At 37.8% G+C, this 15,668-nt stretch overlaps 1 protein-coding gene across 4 annotated transcripts in view; it reads left to right on the forward strand.

The window, feature by feature from the left end:
- The first annotated feature begins 299 nt into the window (after positions 1-299).
- phactr4b (phosphatase and actin regulator 4b) overlaps positions 300-15,668 on the forward strand; it is a 49,724-nt gene continuing 34,355 nt past the window's right edge. Inside the window, exon 1 of one of the 4 annotated variants that reach the window (XM_057834319.1) lies at positions 300-338. The gene's annotated coding sequence lies outside the window, so the exon portion shown is untranslated. Of the gene's footprint in view, positions 461-533; positions 742-801; positions 1,388-15,668 lie in introns of those variants that run through there. The other 3 variants (XM_057834316.1, XM_057834318.1, XM_057834317.1) reach the window with 3 other exon arrangements.

Below are 15,668 nucleotides of genomic sequence, written 5' to 3' on the forward strand. Positions count from 1 at the left end.
GGGTTGCATTTGCCGGTTTTTTCATTCTGAAACGGCTCCAATTTGAGTCATATCGTGTCGATCTATTTTGGGGTTAAATTGACGCTAAGTCATTCCATAAACATAAAAGGTAAGTTGAAAAATACACCTTGGCATTCCGGTTACTGGCAAGCTAGAAACGCAAATTGGCTAACAATCCTCCACCCGTTTCCCAACCCGGATCAAAAGCTGACCGCAATGCTTTTTGGGTAATGTAGTGTGTTCGCCGCAGAGGCGAGGTGTTTCACAACCACACGGAGGAGCCGCAGCCTCCATCGAGGACTACCGGTACCGCCATGCCCAGCTCGGGATGGCTTCCGGTAAGTGCAAAGTGTTTGGACTTTGGGGTTTGTGGACTGTTAGAAGTGGGTGAAAGTGCCCTGCTTGATATTTCTACTTTGGCTGTAATTTTGGAGCAAAGAAAAGGAGGCGGAGAAAGAAGGTGAGTCACGAGCGAGGAATGCGAGTGCTTTGTGTACACCCTTGCTTTTGGAGGGAGGATAATAACCCAAGTTGGCGGATCGGCTACGAGACAACCCCTTGTCACGATTAAACATTCACAGAGCGACATTGTTTGCAGACCTGTGGCGTGTTTTTTCTCATGGGAACCGTTGTTAAACTCGTGTAGTTGCTACTTTATTGGGTCAAATACTGCTACTCGACTTGATTTTGGATGCATTTTTGCACTCATTCCCTGCACAGGGCGACCGCACACAACAAAGGGTATGCAATGAGCTGTGGTATGTAGATGATATAAGGGAGTTTTTTCTAATGTTATACTCAATTATAATAAGTTACAATTAAATTCAGTGCCTTTTTTCCTGATCGGTGTTGCATATTGGGAATGTTTTAACCGTAAGGCCTCGGGTCACGGCGACATAGCCGCCTGTTTGCTTCACCTTCAGACGTGATCGTTTATTAGTTTGGGTGAAAAAACAAAATAACACGTATCTGACTCAAATTGAATGTCAAAATGCAGGAAATTTATAGGAACCTTGTGTTCGTTCCTACTTCGAGGAATGCACGTAATCCTGGAATGTGCGTGTGTTTTTTTTGTTGACAATTCAGTTGAAATGCATCTGTTGTGTCGGACGTGTTGAGTCAAGTCATTGCTGTTCGAAACGCGTTCCTTGAATAATTAGCCTCATGGGTTTTACTTAGAAAAGCACAACCGGATGTTGTTGTTTCTCCCTTCCGCTAACTTGACCGGCCATTCTCATTCACTTTGTGGCATTTCGATCCCACTTGACGCGAGTACCTTTCGAGCTCAGAGGCGCAGGTCGATACCGGAAGCTTTCGCATCATAACCGGCGTTTACCGGCTGTTTCACGCGAGTGTCAGATCGATTTAAGTCTCGTCATCCAAACAGGTAATTGTTCACCTTGTTGCGGAAATAAAGCGCTTAACTGTTAGACAACTAGCCTCGTCGTTGTGTTTGTAAAGTAGCACGCAATTTCGAGCTAATCAGGTGTTAGGGCCCGTCCGTCAGTGTGTCCCGTCTGTCATACGCCAATGTGCAGTGCAGGCGTAAGTGTTTATCAGTTCGAAAACTGCAGTGTAAGGGTAACGGCACTGTAGGTTTTGAGTGTCAAATGAGTTTTGCAATTTGGTTGAGTTTTTTGTGAATTCATCATATGTTGTTCTGTATCTGGTGGCTACACCTCTTCTTGAACTTGTATGTCATTCACTCTTATAGCAACACTTCCTCTGGTTTAATGTGGTTCTGGCCTAATAGCATCTGAAGCCAATTTTCCCCTTAGAGAAAATGTCTGATGAAACTGCAGCTCTTTCCATCCACTTCCAATTGGTTGTTCCTCTGTAATGGGCCATTAAGAGGCAGCTATGATGGGTGAGCTGTCATCCTGGGTTGATTGACTCAAACAGATAAGATTGAGCTGAGATTTCTAATTAAAAAAGCTATAGGTCTCATGTCGATCGCCTCTCAACTCCAGTCAGGTGGCCTACCGGAGATGCTATATAATATAGATATAAGAATACAGTGGGATCTCGGGTTCTAGATAAATCCCTCCCAAAAGGCCTGACTAACAGTCGTATGAAAACTGAAGCTATATTTCCCTAAGGAAATAAGATGAATTCAAGTAATCTGTACCACACACCTAAATTAATTATCCTCAAAATACATTTGATAAAGAATAACAATAGTTTAACATACGGAAATATGCTGAATTATACGAATGACTTGAACGGGATATGTGAATTTTAAACATAATATAACAGGATTCAAGAATCTTGATATGCTATGAAAGTAAATCAAATTTATTTCTATAGCCCTTTTCAAAACCCCGAAAGGTCCTCAAAGTGCTTTACAACAACGCCAGACATATTCATGATAAATAAAAGGCAGAAAAGTTCTATACAATGACATTTAGAAGAAGAAGAAAACGCATCGCAATAAAAGTCAAAACGGCAAAAAAAAAAAAAAAAAAAAGATCAAATCCTAAAACATTAAAACCCTTAAGAAAAAAATCCAGGCTACCCTAGTCTGGAGAAAAAGTGAGTCTAAAAAAAGCGGGATTTAAAAAACCATGATTTAAAAAGGCCCAGATTCGTTTTGGTGCGGATTTCAGGGGGCAGCAAAAGAAGCTGGAGGAGGGCCTTTTGTTAGTACTTTGCTGCAAGTTTCTTTTTAAGTTATAAAGCGTTTCTTGTATTCTGTATCATAAGGCAGGCATTTGTAACTTTTTTGGAGCCTCATGGTGGCTTATTTCAGTGACACTCATTCAATTTAAGTCATTTTTCATAAGACAACCCAACTCAGTATTGGCTATTTTAGAGAATTTTCACTGATACAGTCCCCGGATTACGAATGAGTTCCTTTCCTGTGCTGGCAACGTAACCCGAATTTCTCAAAATAACTATTCAAAAACGTATACATAAAATTTTTACATATTAAAAAAAACAACAACAAAAAAACAGGTTCGGGACTGCTGACAATATGGCGAGGGGAAAAAAAAACGACTGGAGGCAAAATGGCGGATGAGACTCCAGTGTTGAAATAATGTAAATCAGGTACGTGGTGAGCCGGGGCCTACCTGTATTTTAAAGACCACAGTGTAGAGTTGTGACCTAAAAACGAAAAACAATCAACAGATATCTGTTTGTTAAGACAAGAAATAGATAGTATCTATAGCAAGCTCCTTTATCAATACAAAATCCGCCACTTGAGCTGTGCATCTGCTACCACAAGGCAAGGAATCGGTTATCCAAGGGTTTAATTTTGAAACTGTGAGCACTTGCATACTGTAACAGGTGTTAGCACTGAGCAACTAGTAATGGCAAGGAAGAAGTAGTAGCATGACTGCAGGCATCATGGACTAACTTCAAAATAGAAACCTTACCAAATACTGCTTTATATTATGCATGATTTATTGGGCTTTTATTTTGAAGCTGCCCAGCGTGTTCCTGATTACGTTGGACATTATGCTTGAAACTCTGCACACTAGTGGGGTAGATATTCCAAGATAATTTGGCATAATCAGGTTGAAATGTTGCATTTTTTGAACTTTTGAACCCATTTTCCCCCAATTGGCAAAGCACTAGGCTATTTTTAGGCACTTTTGTTAGCGACTAAATATGACTATTTATTTTATTTCTTAAATTTTTCTGATCCATTTGAAAAAATGTCTTGCAATTCTTTTTTTCTTTACTTTGATGTCCGTGTCTTTATTTATACTTATTGCTTTTTCATTACTTAAGATTCTGTTGTTTCTTACAGGGTCATGAAGATACAATCAATGGCCTTCAGTTTGAAAATAGTTTAAGAATGTTTTTTTTAATTGGCTTCCTAATGATTGATGACTAGAAAAAAAATCTTAGGTAGACAAAAATGGAATTTTTTAAAGTCTACTGCCCCCACTATTAGAACCTCTGGCCCAGGTCAACGCGCTAGTTATTGATCTTAGTAACCACGAGAAAGAACAATTTGCTTGAATAACATGAATAAAATTTATTCTTTTGCATTAGATTTAATGAAAAGTGCACCAAAACGGCGCAAAAACATGAATCTAGTGCAAATAATCCTATTCCAATTCCACGATCATATACGTACAAACAAGAGGCTTAGCCTAACTCCTGCACCCAGTGGAGTGCTGTCATTTTGAATCCATTGGTCACATGACCAGGGAGTTTTTGCGCTAAAATGATTTTTACAATTTTTATTATTTTTGCGTAATATCAGCATGTAACAAACTGGTGTGTGGCGTCAGCATTTACCCGTTTTCGACATTACGGGGCGCACAAACACGGAACACCAATAACCCAACATGAACAAACCCAAATTGACTACACTGACCACATTTTTTAATGTTTTCTGGAAATAAACACACACTCCCAAAACTTTTTTTTTTCCTTGGGAGCTCCAGGGTGAGGCGGTCCCACGGGAGAGCCCCGTACCTGGGCGAAGCTTTCGTGTCTTCCCCTTACCGATCTCTGGAAGTCTCCCTCGACTCGGATGTCGTGGCAACAATTAAGAAGTCAAAGAGATGACTCAGGCAATTATGGCTAACGGTTTTCAAGCTAAACCGTCGTAATGACGATATTATTTTCTCCGTAGTCACGTGGATGAGTTATCACATGTTAGTTTCATACCAAAGGTTTCATACTCGTTAACTTTACTCGAACTTACTTGTCTGCATATGTAGGCATTTGTTTACACACTTTACAGTATACCTCGGTTTTTGTCTCATCGTAGCCAAGCGGTCTTGCCACTAGGGCTGAAACTTTTCTCCCTTTTCTTTTCATATTGTTTCTTGAGTGGTCTTCCCCCTGTGCGAGGCTAGGTGCTGGGGGTTTCAGAAACATGTCATCTTGTAGTATCGTGTTAGGTGGGTACTGAGATACTGACAATCAATCAGCAGCAATAATCAGGTTGAGCACAGTGCCAGAGCCAGTGGTGGGAGCATTTCAGGGCCACCAGGCCATTTATATTGTTGAAACCCTGTTACCGCTTTTTCAATGTGGTATCGAATTGTATCACTTTTTTCCCCCCTCTATCATAGCGAATCGTATCACTTCCAAACTGAACCATATCGTAATGGAACTTCTATGGCTTTAATGGTATCATTTTTGTATCGAATTGCAACCCTTGTGCCTTGATATCGAATCAGCCTCTTGCCAGAGAACCCCAACCCTACCACGGTGTATTGATTCTATGGCTTTAAAAACTCTAAAACTACCAAAAGATCAAACTATCTTGTATCAGGGAAATAAAACGTTTACTGGCTTTTTGTGAAAAAATACACAATTCATTTAAAAATCAGGCATGAAAATGGGTCAGTTAAAAAGGTGAGAAGGGTGTGGAGGAAATATGTTCCGGCGTTCTGCCAAAATGTCCTCCGTCAGCGAAACATGAGGCGAATTTGACAATTTTTAATTTTTCACATAAGGCTTAATATTCAAATTAGCAGGGGTTTAATTAGTTGAAGTTGATTTCAACCACCATTGACTCGCGCTCTCACTCCGAAGCCCTGAAACTATCAAATAACTGGCAAACTGCACAGAATTTGTTCAAATCAACTCCAGCGACTAATTGAACCCAGGGTAACTCAAAGATTAAGCCTAATGTAAAAAATTCAGAACTTCCCCTTTAAAGTATAGACCATTGAATATGACCATTAAAATGTTGTCTATAAAAGTTTTAGAGCAATAAAACAACAAAAATGAATGAAATGAATAAGAATCCTTCAAAGTATTTCATAATGGGTCCAAACTATTTTTCGAACAGATCCTGTGACTATAGCACCTGAGAGACAGCCGTTTGCTTTGCTTGGCCAAAACTACAGCTGAGGAGGCAAGATGGATATTTAGAATTTCTTTAAACCTAAGCTTTCAAAACCCTCAACAACAACTGAGCTTGAACAGAGGATTGAGCACGAGCAGTATCAAAAAGTCCTGGCTGTCTTGTTACCTGTTGTGCTGTAATTCCAGGTGGTGCTTGAATTGGATGCTTTAGCGGTCAACAGTCTTTTAGAGCCAGCGCAAGGAGATATTTTTGTCATCTTTACTGGACAAAAATGTGAAGTAATGGCTGTGTTTCCAGTGTACAAATGCAGCCGTTTGTAGTATATCTCCTGCCTATTTAATTGCATCCTGGCGAGATAGCAAGGCTATGTTGTTTTGACCGCAAATTCCCAGCGCTCACGGCTCACGCATCATGGTAAAACACGTCACCTGTTTATTTCCCATCCCCGATTAGAAAATGTGACACGTGATGTCACTCCCATGACTACAGTATTCCTCATTATACATACATTATGGGGCAATAACAAAATAGTAACGCACAGGCATCAAGGAAAGTAACTTTAATCAGATTAAGGATTTAGAAAAATGAACGCGTTAGATTGCTCCTACTGTTACGCATTACTCACATAACGCGTTACTGACAACACTGCTTTTATATTACCATTAAATACACAAGCTTGACGCTAACTTAACGGGAGCTATTTTTTTCACCAGAGATTTGGCTAGCTCTGGCAGTGTTCAATGCAAGCTGGAACGAACGGCAGTAACTTGTCATAACGCAAAATATGAAAACGATTGAAACCATTACTCACCAAATTCAATATGCTGGCAAATGCATTCCTCTAAAAAAAATTGGGAGTGAGACCTCTCCTCTTCCAGCGAACGTGAATTTGTGCTTAGAACAAGATCATCTGTCGCAATTAACGATCTTTGACGCTCTTTTCTCCACCCCTGCATTCAAACTTGTTTCTCTCTCAGCGGCTGTGATTAACCTCAATGAAGTTGCTCTCCTTGCTAAGCCTTGCCTATCATTCTGCTTTGTAAGTTTTTAGTAACTTTGTGTATTGAATTTGAAAGGAAAATGTGTGGGGGTTTTTTTTGGCGAACTTTTTCATGAAGCTAAACTGTTGAAGCTACTCACACTTGGAAAAATACGATTGTACAACGTTTTAAATGTATTCATTTGGTATATTTCAGTTGCCACGATGTGAGAGATCAATAAATTGCAGAAAAGTACGCCTTGCGTTTGGAGTGCTTGTTTTTGGGTTTGCTGGAATAGCGTCAATGGTATGGAGGTAGATTTGTGTCTTTATTATTCAATCAAAAAAAATGTTGCTTCAATCAAATAAAAAGTTGCTTCAATCAAAATATATATTTTCAATCGAAGAAAACGTCTCTTCAATCAAAAAAAATGTGTTTGAATGCAAAAATAAATTTGAAACTCAAAAAAATATATTTGAAAACTATTTTTCTTTGATTGAATTTTTTTTTTTTTGATTGAAGTCAAGTTTTTTTTAATTGAAACACCATTTTTTATTAAAGTCATGTCATTTTGCGTTTGGACCACATTTTGGCTAGGACATTTGTGTCTCATGCCGATGTTCTACCCCTGTACCAGTGCCCTATATTCGGCTTGGACTCCAGGAGACTCCGATGGCTGGATGGAGACCTGGTGGCCAATGGCCATTATTCTTGCTTCATACTAGGGCTGTCCCAAACGACTAATTTTCTCCCGATTAGTCAGCCGACTATTTTTACGATTAGTCGACTAATCTAATAATTAAAAAAAAAATTTTTATTTATTTTTTTTTTCTTTCTAATTTAGCAATGAAATTTTTGTTGACGCTTATCAATTCACAAAAAACACATTGGAACACTTAAATTATTTATTAAAGTACAAATAAACACGTAAATAACAATAATAAATCACAAATAAACAATGAGTTCAAATGCTGATAGAATTAACTAGTGTAGCATCCCGATTGAAAAGATGGTCTCTTAAACTGATGGTTTACAACTTTTATTCCATCCTTGATGTAATCACACTGTAAAAGCTACGGTGCACACAAATAAAACAACACAATTAGAACGAAATTAACGAAAACTTTTCACCTTTTTCCTTTGAAACCTTATTTATATATCAATGAATAGCCTATATGAATTGCCTTTACCTTAATTTATTACCTTATCATTGACAATCTCTACCCTTAAGTGCAATCACTGTATATACTGTATATATTTATGACCTTTTAACCTTATATAATTTTCTATACCATAAAATAAACCATAACATGAAAAAACCTTTCAGTTAGCATTAAGAACAATACTAATAGCACTTATAGGCCCATTGTCAATGAAACATTATTATTTAGTAAGGCGACAGCACCTTCTGGTGTACAAAAAATGAAAAAACAAAAAAAAAAATTACAAACTGGGTTACGGCGCTTGAGGTGTTTATTCACGGCCGACGTGCAGCCAAGCTTGGCATTGAAGAGACAGGAAGGAAGAGTGTACGCTCCTTTGTTTCTTTGAAATAAGTCAATGTTTTGGACACTCTGGTGCGCTTTTTTGGCTTTGTGCCGCTTTCCCCGCTTGCATACAGAGCATCCGACATTCTGAACTTTCCGCGCATATATTTTTTTAACCCTTCATTAGCCGTCGACGGGATGTTGTGCTCGTCGACGGATTTACGTCATCGATGACGTCGACTATGTCGACTAGTCGGGACAGCTCTACGTCATACTTTTATGTCATTGGCGCAATCAGCTGCCACTCAAACACACCGGAACTAGCGTTGAAGTTGAATCTTTGTGTCAAAATGATTCAATCGAAAAAAAGTGCCTTCAAAACTTTTCCCACTTCAAAAAAAAAGTGTGTTATAAAACTTTTTCCACTTTGAAAAAAAAAAAAGTTTAAAACTTCTTGCTTTTCAAAAAAAGTGATACTTCAATAAAAAAATATATATATTTCAAATGAAAAAATATATTTTCAAAAAATATATATTTTTGCAAAAGATTTTTTTCTTTGATTAAAAATAGTTTTTTGATTAAAGCAACTTTTATTGCGATTGAATGATTTTGACACAAATGTCCTACCCCTAATATGGCTTGAACACAAAAAGGATTGCTTCAATCAAAGAAAACGGTTTGAATGAAAAATAAAGTGTTCAAATGCGAATTTCTGAGTCTCAAATATTTTTTCGCATTCAAACCTTTTTTTCTACGATTGAATTTTTAAAAATTTTGGATTGAAGTGATTTTTCTTTTGAAAATATTTTTTTTTTGTTTGAAGCGACTTAATTTTTGATTGAATAATAAAGACACAAATGTCCTAGCCAAAATGTGGTCCAAACGCAAAATGACATGACTTCAATCAAAAATGGTGTTTCAATTAAAAAAAACTTGACTTCAATCAAAAAAAAAATTTTCAATCAAAGAAAAATAGTTTTCAAATACAGTTGTACCTCTACATACGATCGCTTCGACACACGAACTTTTCGACATCCGATGTAAAATTTGACTCGCCATTTGTTTCTACATCCGACGACATGTTCGAAATACGACGACAATGGCAGCACCGCAGACGAATGCACGGCGGATTTTCTTGTGTGACAAATCAACACTGGTTTCAGAAAAGGTTGGTACAGGTGGTGAAACAAGGAAAAAGTTGACGCTTACCTTCTAAATGAAGATGCAAATGACAGAAAAATATGAGCGTAGGGTGGGCATCCGTGAAATGGCTCAACAATACATCTCCACGGTCCTCCTCCGACCATCGTTCGCCAGTCTTTATAAGTTAAGCTGACAATTCTTATTGTGGTAACATCTCCAGAGAAATCGCCAACTTCGCCACGTTTTTATCATTTATTTCACAACTTATTCAAAACAAAAACACCTTCTGTCTGCCGCAATTGACGGTGTTCTCAAGAAAGCATTCAAAGTGAAAGTGAAACTCAAGCTCATCGGTCTCTCTGGCACGTCAGCTCCGCGGTGCGTTCAGGGTCAGCAAAAAACGTCCGCCACATTAGAACCCGATTCGTTACATTAATACGGGAATTATTATTATTATTATTATTATTCCGATTTTGATTTATAATTTATTTGTTTTGCTATGTGTAATTGCCATTTGTAATAGTACCAGCAGTATTTTTTAAGGATTTAGTGAAGGTTTTGGGCTGTGGAACGAATTAATGGAATTATAATGTATTCCTATGGGAAAATCCTGCTCGACATACGACCATTTCGACTTACAAACAAGGTCCTGGAACGGATTAACTTCGTATGTAGAGGTACCACTGTATATTTTTTTGAGTTTCAAATTTATTTTTGCATTCAAACACATTTTTTTTGATTGAAGAGACGTTTTCTTCGATTGAAAATATATATTTTGATTGAAGCAACTTTTTATTTGATTGAAGCAACATTTTTTTTGATTGAATAATAAAGACACAAATCTACCTCCATACAATGGCACACGCAGCATCAAACAGGGGAAAGGGTAAGCGCTGCCACGCCAAACCACTTCTGGCTGCATTTTTGACACTTGAAAAATAACGATTACGTACTACTGTATGACGGAAAATTTTAGTGGTTTTGTAACCGCGACGTTTTAATAGCATGGTAAACCGTGAAGGTAACCGGCACATGCCTACACCCGACCCCCCCCCCCCCCCCCCTTAAAAAATTTCTCCTCGGATCTACACGATTCACGTAGGTCATCCTTTTTTACTTCAAAACAGCGAATTTCGCCGAAAGGTGAGAGATTTTCATGCCTGAAAAATATAACACTATCGGTCATTTACAATTAATCATGTTTGGAACTAAATTGCATGAGTGCGTTAAAACTAAACTATGTGCGTTCATCGTGTACATATTAAAATTTCCCCCTAATGTTTTTTTCTTTCATGTTGAAAGCAAATACTTTTATGCAAGCACACACACAACCTGAAGTGAACCACTTTTTGGTCTCACTGGGCTTGACTAAGCGCAGACATATCTGAGTTTTTGTGGGTGGGTGGTAAGGCTGCTACAAACGAAGTGTAAGTCTAAACCATGGATAAATGTTGCCAGAATAAGTGGATACAATGCTGCGATAATGGGGCCAGACTGTAATTCAGGAAGAAGAAGCGCACCGATGAAGAAAAGTTGAACAAATCGCAGAGGAGTATTTATTTGTGGGGGGGGGCTCTTGATGAAAGTGGGCCGCTGGTCCCTGCAGTGCACAGTTCTTTTCTGAGACGGATTGGGGGATGACGCTCACCTAAACCTGATAAGAAATAGAATTCTCATCCATTCTTTTGCATGAGTGTTGCTTATTAAAGACTCTGGTGTATAAAGACCGCAATATGCACAATAACTTCACAAATGTTCTATTTTCAGTGGACCAAATCAGTTGTACATCACTTCTGTGAGTGGTACTTAAACAGAGTGCACTTAATGATTTTCCTCCACTGAGTTTGTGACCTTTGCGCCCAAAATCTAGGAATGGGGGTGTGACGCAGACTGCTATTTTAAGGTTGCATAGCCGAGTCAGATGCTGCCATTCACTTTCTCATCGTAATTGAATTAACCCAAGTAAAGTGTTGTGGTGAGGGTTTATTCACTCCACAGATGGCTTGTTATACAGTCAAATGCTTTAGGGGTTGGTTTGCTATGTACGCGTTCGCACGCCTGATTGACTTTTATCTTCTTTTGTGTTTGTGGAGCAGGAGCTGAACACAACATAAAATGCCTTCTTGTCTCATCTGTGTGGTGCCTTAAATGTGGTTTACTGTATTCATTGTGTTATGTCCACACATTCAGTGTTTTTTCCTCACTGCCAAGCTTTCAAGAAGCCAGAACAATACATAACTCTTAATGTATTGACTAAGTTAATCAAATGCATAGAAACATTTATACAGCAGGCACAGCAGCAATAACAATTTAAAGAAAAGGGATTCGTATTGGTGGACTGACAGTGTTGCCCTAAGTCAGCTTTTAGTTGAAATGTACATTGTGTTGCCTGCCTGTTGTTGACTGCCTATTTGCTGTTCTGGGTAGCAGGGTGCTCAAGCCTATCCCAACTGATTCTGGGCAAAAGGCACACTACACTCTTACATATAGTCAAAGTGAGTCACAATGTACATTTTGCAACTGACAGTTATTCTCACGGTCATTCACAGTGTTACAAAGGGGGAACTGATCCCAAAGTCGATGCAAAATTACATCTATACCACCGTTGATGTACGAGAATATTTATTTGGTAAATATCAAGTATCCATCCAATCATTTTCTGCTTGTCCTGTTGATGATAATGGGCTAGCTGGACGTATCTCAACAGACTTTCCATGGAAGGCAAGGGACACAACTATTCTCTGCTTGTCAATTCACACCTATTGACCATTTAGCGTTGTCTGTGAACGTAACAGGCATGGTTTTGGAGTGTGGCAAGCAGCTAGCACAAGTACAGCAAGACTATGCAAACTCCAGATATCTAATGTTCTTGAACTAATTTGCGAGTTTGATAGAGGGGAGGATGTTCATAGCATCATATTAAAGAAATTACATTACAAGGGAAGTAGGCCACCTACATCCCATTTTCACCGACAAGGTCTGAAGCTAGCTGTGTGTGCGCGACAGAAACGGCAAGTGTTTGAATGTGTAACATTTACACAAGCTACATAGTTTTCACTGGCGTTGACATGTCATGCAAACATAACATGTGCATCTAAAGTGGCGGAAAATGCTCGTATGTGCGTCACGGCCACCCTGACTGCCTCTGATTTACTCCAATCATAGAGATAGACTTCATGCTTAGTTAAGTACATTGTACAGCATTTGAGTTCTTTTAACAGACTGACAGGAAAGTTCAAATTTGACCTTACCACTCAATAGTTTATCTTTGAACAGAGCTGACAAACAGAGAGTCTACAGAAAAAGTAAAACTGAGAATTTCAAGCTTGTAGCTGTGTATCAATGTCATTTCGAATCAATGTTGGTGGTGTGTACTTCGCCAATGGCAAATAGAAACATGGTGTGATGATGGACATAGACTATTGCCGTCAATCTGACCTGTGTACCACTAAGAAAAAAATATTTTCTCACTTAATATGATTTGGTAGTGCAGTGCTTGTGTTAAATGGTTATGTAAATAGCAATTCATGGCGATCATTAAATCATCGTCTTTTAAAATATTTTATGTTAATGTGTGAGAAAATTTTGTCAAAGTCAACTTGCTCATTAATATTTACAGCAAGTTTTATTAACCGATGGACTTATATAATTCAACATTTTTAAAGTTTTCATTGGGACTTCTCAATTGCGTTGCTTTGTTCACGCTTCACACGTCCAAGTTAATATTGATTCTAAGATTAAGGCGGAGTGATTTTAAGTTGGAGATCAAAGATTGAAAAACTTGATTTCGGGGATTTGCTTTCAGATATTTTATCGAACATACAGTTTGCATATTCAAATGCAAACTGATTAGTTTGGCAGATTTTGAACGGTCCATCAGAAATAGTCCAATGCTGATGATATTCAAGCGGTTTTCTTACACTCCAGGTAGGTAAACCATTATGTAAATATAATTTTAAAAATTACACAGAGTGCCTGCTAGGTTAATGCTAATATTGTATTCAACGGAAGACGTCGTTCAAGCTCTAACAAAAATTAACATTGCGCAGCCTCCTGAAACAATGAATATTCACACAATAATGCCTCAGGAACATTCATTGACAAGAAATACAGGATGTTCCAGAAGTCTTGGGCACATTTTGACATTTAATATCTCAAACTATTAAGGATATAAAAATGCATCAGCTATAATGAAAAAGCTTGCGAGCTCAAGTTTGTTATGGAATGTTCAAAGATGTTAAATGTGAGCACCGTTGGCCATACGGCACATGTCAAGCCGATAGTCCAATTCCTATACCAATTGCATTCCAGCATTGTTTATCGATAGTTGCAACTCGGGGTGTGAAAAATTTCTAAATGGTGATATATCGTGACATCGATATCCCAAAAGGTTATCGATATGCTCATGCCAAGAATCAAGATATATTTTTTTAAAAAGGTGTCAATGTTTAAAACAAAACCAAAAAAAAAAGGAATCAACAAGTTGCTACCAAAATTTTCCACCATAAAAGCGTCTCAGTTAACTATGACTGCCATTCACGGCACTTGACGCCCAATCCATTAAGACAAGGAAAGGCGAATGAACGTTTGTTCATTCAAAACCATAGCAGAGTCACTTTCTGATTTTCAGGGCATTTACAGCTCAATTTAAAGGGGATTGGTTAAAGGGTTTTTCAAGCGGAAGGGTTCAGTATGTCAAAATGGGACAGTATACATCAAAACAACTTGGTGTTGCTTGTGGTGTTCCTCAAGGGTCTGTGCTGGGGCAAAAACAATTTAATCTATATGTAAATGATACTTTTAAATCTCAATCTATAAAATTTATTATTTTTGCAGATGACACCAATGTATTCTATAGTAGCAAGAATTACAATGAGTTGTTAAAGACTGTAGCAAGGAGCTAATTGCAATTAAAAAATGAATGAATATAAATAAATTATCGTTAAATTTAAGTAAAACCAGAGCAATGATGTTTGGTAGCTTTAAAACTAATTATGATTTGCTTGTAGTTATTTATGGTATCCAAATTGAATACGTAGATGTGAATGTTTTGGGTGTTACAACTGACAGTAAACTGACATGGAAACCCCACATCAGACATATAAAAACAAAAATTTCCAAGAGTCTCTCAATTATAAATAAAGTTAACAATATCTTGACGAGAACGCACGCCGCACTTTATACTGCTCTCTGGTTCTCCCATACGTCTCATATTGTGTTGAAGTCTGGGGAAACGCCTATCGGAGCACGATAAATCCTTTAGTTACGTTACAGAAACGCGCCGTGCGGATCATCCATCAGGTCGGGTTTCTGGAGCACACACACAATTTGGTTATTCACTTAAAGCTGCTAATATTTAACGATCTTGTTAAGTATAATGCATCAATAATCCTATATAAAGCATTCAACAAATTATTACCAATTATTTTGCAAAACTTTTTCACAATTAAAGAGAGAACTCACAATTTAAGAGGATATGGAGACTTTTCAATACCGAAAATTCGAACAACTCGTAAAAGTTTTTGTGTGTCTGTGGGGTGAAACTTTGGAATAACCTGGAAATGCAACACAAGCAATGCCAAACTATCTACAAATTAAATGGTTATAAAACCTTATAGTCTGGTCACAGTATACTGATATAAACTCGTAATTACATCAGTAATCTCTATTGTAATGTGTGCTGGTTGTTTCTTACCATTGCTGGTATATTATTCGTTACCATTGTTGGTATGATTTTACTTTCATTTACCATGTTGGTATGAAATTATTTTTGGTTAGTGTGTAAAATGTATATCTATGTACTAAGTTGTTTGAACTGAATTTTTAGTTACCTACCTTCTGGAAGGAAGTAGCAATTTTTTTTTGTTCTTAATTAGATGAGAATAGGGGTGGGATTAAATAAATGTTCTTCTTCCCGCTCCTTTTCAGGCGTGTAGTTGATGTGGCAGTATTGCTTAATTTGTTTTGCTGTTCTTTTTTTGTTATGAGTTGTATACATTTGCTGTCTTGAAGAAGAGTCATGTCTAAAATAAACGAACGAAACAAACAAAAAACTTCTGTTCATTTTAGGGCATTTACAGGTCACTTCCTGTTGAGTGTGAGTCACTGCCTATTCTATTTGGGAGATTCCTGGGTCACCTCCTGTTCTGTAACCCATATTCAACAGGAAATGACCCTTAAATGCCCCTAAAATCAACAGGAATTGACCGGTAAATACCCCTAAAGGAAAAGGAAGTGTCCAAAAATGAACAGGAAATGAATGAACACAGAAATGCCCCC

Source organism: Corythoichthys intestinalis, chromosome 4, assembly GCF_030265065.1.
Source record: "Corythoichthys intestinalis isolate RoL2023-P3 chromosome 4, ASM3026506v1, whole genome shotgun sequence".
NCBI lineage: Eukaryota > Metazoa > Chordata > Actinopteri > Syngnathiformes > Syngnathidae > Corythoichthys > Corythoichthys intestinalis.